This window comes from Lipotes vexillifer, unplaced genomic scaffold, assembly GCF_000442215.2.
Source record: "Lipotes vexillifer unplaced genomic scaffold, Lipotes_vexillifer_v1.1 scaffold65, whole genome shotgun sequence".
NCBI lineage: Eukaryota > Metazoa > Chordata > Mammalia > Artiodactyla > Lipotidae > Lipotes > Lipotes vexillifer.
This window is the reverse complement of record NW_006796728.1, coordinates 342,941-349,851: the sequence shown is the minus strand read 5'-3', so window position 1 is coordinate 349,851 and position 6,911 is coordinate 342,941.

Sequence of the window (6,911 nt, the reverse complement as noted above, 5' to 3'; positions counted from 1 at the left end):
TCAGTAATTTAAGAAAATTGAAATCATATCAAGCATCTTTTCTGACCACAATGCTATGACATTAGAAATCAATTAGATGGAAAAAAATATAAAAAACACAAACACATGGAGGCTAAACAATACGTTACTAAGTAACCAAGAGATCACTGAAGAAATCAAAGAGAAAATCAAAAAATACCTAGAGACAAATGACAACGAAAACACAATGATCCAAAACCTATGGGATGCAGCAAAAGCAGTTCTAAGATGGAAGTTTATAGCAATACATGCCTACCTCAAGAAACAAGAAAAATTTCAAATAAACAATCTAACCTTACACCTAAAGAAACTAGAGAAAGAAGAACAAATAAAACCTAAAGTTAGCAGAAGGAAAGAAATCATAAAGATCAGAGCAGAAATAAATAAAATAGAAACAAAAAAAACAATAGTGAAGATCAATAAAACTAAAAGCTGGTTCTTTGAGAAGATAAACAAAATTGATAAACCATTAGCCAGACTCATGAAGAAAAAGAGGGAGAGGACTCAAATCAATAAAATTAGAAATGAAAAAGGAGAAGTTACAACAGACACCAAAGCAATACAAAGCACCCTAAGAGACTACTACAACAACTCTATGGCAATAAAATGGACAACCTGGAAGAAATGGACAAATCCTTAGAAAGGTATAGCCTTCCAAGACTGAATCAGGAAGAAATAGAAAATATGAACTGACCAACCACAAATAATGAAATTGAAAATGTGATTAAAATTCTTCCAATGAACAAAAGTCCAGGACCAAATGGCTTCACAGGTGAATTCTTCAAACATTTAGAGAAGAGCTAACACCCATCCTTCTCAAACACTTCCAAAAAATTGAAGAGAAGAAACACTCCTAAATTCACTCTATGAGAACACAATCACCCTGATACCAATACCAGACCAAGACATTACAAAAAAAGAAAATTATAGACCAATATCACTGATGAACATAGATGCAAAAATCATCACAAGGGCTTCCCTGGTGGCGCAGTGGTTGAGAGTCCGCCTGCCGATGTAGGGGACACGGGTTTGTGCCCTGGTCCGGGAAGATTCCACATGCCACAGAGTGGCAGGGTTTGTGAGCCATGGCCGCTGAGCCTGCGCGTCAGGAACCTGTGGTCCACAACAGGAGAGGCCACAACAGTGAGAGGCCCATGTACCACAAAAAAAAAAAAAAAAAAATCCTCACAAAATCCTAGCAAACAGAGTCCAAACAACACAGCAAAATGATCACACACCATGATCAAGTGAGATTTATCCCAGGGATGCAAGGACTCTTCAATATATGCAAATCAATCAATGTGATACACTGTATTGACAAATTGAAGAATAGAAACCATATGATCATCTCAATAGATGCAGGAAAAGGTTTTGACACAATTCAACACCCATTTATGATAAAAACCCTACAGAAAGTAGGCATAGAGGGAACCTACATCAACATAATAAAGGCCATGTATGACAAACTCACAGCAAACATCATTCTCAATGGGGAAAAACTGAAAGCATTTCCTCTAAGAACAGAACAAGACAAGGACGTCTACTCTCATCACTACCATTCAACATAGTTTTGGAAGTCCTAGCCATGACAATCAGGGAAGGAAAAGAAATAAAAGGAATACAAATTGGAAAAGAAGAAGGAAAACTGTCACTGTTTGTAGATGACATGATACTATACACAGAGTATTCTAAAAATGCCACCAGAAAACTAGTAGAGCTAATCAATGAATTTGGTAAAGTTTCAGGAAACAAAATTAATGCACAGAAATATCTTGCATTCCTATACACTAATGATGAAAAATCTGAAAGAGAAATTAAGGAAACACTCCCATTTGCCATTGCAATAAAAAGAACAAAATACCTTGGAATAAACCTCCCTAGGGAGACAAAAGACCTGTGTGCAGAAAACTGTAAGGCACTGATGAAAGAAACTAAAGATGATACAAACAGATGGAGAGATATACCATGTTCTTCGGTTGGAAGAATCAACATTGTGAAGATGACTATATGAGCCAAAGCAATCTACAGATTTAGTGCAATCCCTATCAAACTACCAATGGCATTTTCCACAGAACTAGAACAAAAAACTTTCACAATATTTATGGAAACACAAAAGACCCCCAGACAGCCAAAGCAATCTTAAGAAAGAGAAATGGAGCTGGAGGAATCAGGCTCCCTGACTTCAGACTATACTACAAAGCTACAGTAATCAAGACAGTATGGTACTGGCACAAAAACAGAAATACAGATCAATGGAACAGTATAGAAAGCCCAGAGATAAACCCACACACCAAAGGTCAACTAATCTATGACAAAGGAGGAAAGGATATACAATGGAGAAAAGATAGTCTCTTCAATAAGTGGTGCTGGGAAAACTGGACAGCTACATGTAAAAGAATGTAATTAGAACACTCTGTAACACTATACACAAAAATTAACTCAAAATGGATTAAAGAACTAAATGTAAGACTGGACAATAAAACTCTTAGAGGAAAACATAGGAAGAACACTCTTTGACATAAGTCACAACAAGATCTTTTTTGATCCACCTCCTAGAGTAATGGAAATAAAAACAAAAATAAACAAATGGGACCTAATGAAACTTAAAAGCTTTTGCATAGCAACAGAAACCATAAACAAGGCGAAAGACAACCCTCAGAATGGGAGAGAATATTTGCAAACGAATCAACGGACAAAGGATTAATCTCCAAAATATATAAACAGCTCATGGAGCTCAATATTAAAAAAACAAACAACCCAATCAAAAAATGGGCAGAAGACCTAAATAGACCTTTCTCCAAGGAAGGTATACAGATTACCAAAAAACACATGAAAGGATGCTCAACATCATTAATCATTAGAGAAATAGAAATCAAAACTACAATGAGGTATCACCTCACACCATTCAGAATAGCCATCATCACAAAATCTACAAACAATAAATGCTGCAGAGCATGTGGAGAAAAGGGAACACTCTTGCACTGTTGGTGGGAATGTAAATTGTTACAGCCACTATGGAGAACAGTATGGAGTTTCCTTAAAAAACTAAAAATAGAATTACCATATGACCCAGCAATCCCACTACTGGGCATATACACAGAGAAAACCATAATTCAAAAAGACACATGCACCCCAGTGTTCATTGCAGCACTGTTTACAACAGTCATGTCATGGAAGCAGCCTAAATGCCCATCAACAGATGAATGGATAAAGAAGATGCAGTGCAAATATACACTGGAATATTACTCAACCATAAAAAGGAACAGAATTGGGTCATTTGTAGAGACATGGCTGGATTTCGAGACTGCAATACAGAGTGAGGTAAGTCAGAAAGAAAAAAAAAAATATTGTATATTAACGCATATATGTGGAACCTAGAAAAATGGTACAGATGAACCGGTTTGCAGGGCAGAAATAGAGAGACAGATGTAGAGAACAAATGTATGGACACCAAGGGGGGAAAGCGGTGGGGGGGTGTAGTGCTGGTGTGATGAATTGGGAGACTGGGATTGACATATACACACTAATATGTAAAAAATGGCTGACTAATAAGAACCTGCCATATAATAAAATAAATAAAATTCAAAAAAAAAGAAAAAAAGTTGTATTTAAAATAAAATGTAATAGATGGAATTAAGCATGCATGTTTAACTATAAAATAAAATTCATTTTGAGAAATCATACTAAATCAGTGGAAAGACAAAATATATTACTCTATTATCTGTTTCTCCTCCTGCTTCAACGCTAAAAAAAGTATAATGTGATGGGAAATGTAATCAAATTATTCCCTTTAATTTCATGGTTGCCTAATTACTCTGAGCAGAAACCAAGCAACAGTTTACAGTGCATGAATATATATAAATTAGTTCCTATTTAGGAAGTAAGAAAATCCCTGTGCCTTCTGTTATTAATTGGGATATTTACATTTCTAATTATAATTTGTTGGGAAATAAATTTAGTGTATTTGTTTGCTAATTTATTATAGTATTAAGTAATATACTTATATGACTATATAAATCACATTCTATTGTATGAAATACATTGATTTTCCATTTGGCCTGTTGAAATGGAGCATACACCATTTTTATTTGCAATCAAATAAAAGGCTTTTTATTTATTTTTAAAGCCTTACTGAGTATTCAGTAGAAAATTAGAGTATCTTTATTTCTTGATGTAGAGAATAAATTTCATTTAGACCCATATAAATTTTCTCTTATATCATTCTAAGACGTATTAGCTTACCTCTTACTGAAGGTAAGGACCTTCCTGAAGGTCTTACTTCAGAAAATTTAGTGTAATTTATATATTTTACCTTCTTCAGTCAGATTTTTGCTTCATTAGGGTGAGACAAGTAAAATAAAAAGTATCAAGATCTGTGTATCACTTGACGTGTGTTACTCCATCTAACTCCCAAAATAGCTTAGAGAAGTAGAAGTTCTGGATTTGTATTTTATAGCTAAAAGGATGGTAATAAATGCTACTAGACGTAGAATGCAGTGAGGATGAAAAACATCCATTGAAAGTGGAAACATGGAGGTCATTGGTATTTGTAACAATTTGTGACACCTTAGTGTTTTTTTTTTTTATAAATTTAATAGTCCTAATATTAAAAAGCCTTATTTTTTCTAAGCTGCAAAATATGCTTACAAATTGTAGACAAACTAAGTCATAATTGATTTCTAATTTTCTCATGAAAATGAAAAACACATTTTAACAATTGCTGGCTTGAACATTGTTAAAATTTGATTTGATTTTTCTCTAATGAAATTTTTTAGCTTAGCCATGAGAGATAAAAATATAAAAGTAATAATAATAGTAAATCATTTGTGTTTTCCAGGAAGTTATTGCTTTGCTATTTCCCACAATGACCACTGTGTGGATGGAATTCATTCTCTCATAAATCATTCACAACTGTCCATGTACAAAACTGCAAGAGGCAGAGATATGATGTTTATTTCATTTAATGGAGGATCTACCTATGACTGTGTGAAAATTAAGAAAAAGCAGTAAACTGCCTTGGCCTGACAGCTAGAGCTTCCATTGACATGCCCCTCTGGCCATCTTTTATCATCCTTTATTTGATGCCCTAATCAAGAGTCTTTGTCCATTGCTCCTTTCCCAGCTCTCTGCCGTTTTGGTGCCTGAGTTCCTCTGAGTCATTGCTTCTGCTTTTAATTTTCACAACAGATGCACAGAACTAAGCTATAGACACCTATTTCCAACTACCATCAGGAAATTGCCAATGATATGAGGAAATGGCTCATTTTTACATGATTTATTTATTTACTTACTTATTAATTGATTTTACTGAGGATATACATTGTACTCTTGGTCCCGTACCCAAAAGAGTGACATGGGATTTTCTAGGAAGCAAAATGGAGAGAGGGAGTTCCCACCAAATGAGACAGGATGTGTGCCTTTGGAGGAAGGCTGAGAAGTTCTGCTTGGCTCAAATGTGAGCGATGTGCATGACAGAGAGTGTATGAGATTTCCTAGGAAGAGTCAGTCTACATAGACTGACAGGCAAAAATTGCTTTAACTCTCTGGGACTTCATTTTCTTTGTGTAAAATGAGATGCTTGAATGAGTTGTTTTCTGAGATGCACACTCTCTGTGTCAATCTCAGTCATTTCAAGTCATCCTTGAATGGAGGCCTATTTCATTGTCCAGATTCAGCATCTAATCATCCCAAACAGCATAGAACATCATAAGTTATTTTATGTTATTTTCAGTTAAGCTTCAGAAACTCACCCTAATGGAAACAATCATTCTCTGAGGTTCCTCACACTCCTGCAAGCAGCAATTTATAAATCGCATTTTTGCCAAAAAACTGTGTTCCTCTTGTATCTCTGAGTCCTTGCAACCCATGGAAGACTGACCCACACATATTCAGGCCAAGAAAAAAGTTCTGGCCTCTTTCTTTGTAATCATTTTCTCTTATTAGCATTTTTTATATTATATCAAAAATATATGAATTTAAAATAAAAGTACTTGCTGAAAAGCAAATAGACAAAAAAATATTATATATATATATATATATATATATGGTCCTATCATCCTTGATCAAACATTTGATACTAAAGTCAGACAGATATATAATGAAGGCCCCACTACTTCACTGAAAATATCTGTGACCAGAGGCAAGTAATCGACCAGATCTGGATGCCATCTGTGAAACAGAAGTAGTCATAACATGTGCAAGGCTGTGTAAAGACTAGAGATGATGCATATAAAGGGCCTAACAAAAATTAAAGCTATTCCTCCTACTATCATTACCTGTTCTCAGAAGTCTTTCATGAAATTCTAGCCCTACACTCATTCTCTATACAAATCCCATATTGCCAGGATTTTAGGATGATTAACAACCCCCATAATATCTATGTCTATGGGTAAAATATTTGTCTCATTTTTAAATTGCTACAGAACTAGTATATGTGTGTGTACATACATATATATATATATACATATATATATATAGTTAGTTAGTTAATAGTAATATATATATAGTATATATAGGTGTATGTATACATATATTGGGGTACATATATATATATATATTTAAACACCAGTTGGATTCTGGGGGTACATTCAAATATTGAATTTATAAAATACTAGAAACAATATCCTATTTAGGAATTCTTCTTGCCAGGAACCACAATCTAGCGATCTCTGTGTGTGTTTGTGTGTGTATGTGTAGATATATAATATTAAAATTAAACCTGAAACTTTGGGAAAGTTGAAATAGAGTTTGGAGCATTGTGATAGAGGCTTGCCTTAGTCAACAGGCTGGATTTGCTTCCTTTTCACAGTAAAGCTCTTCTTTTAGGGTTAACTCATGCTCCTCTTTTGTTCTTTCAGACAAAGAATTATCACAATGTGGAGTACTGAAGAAAT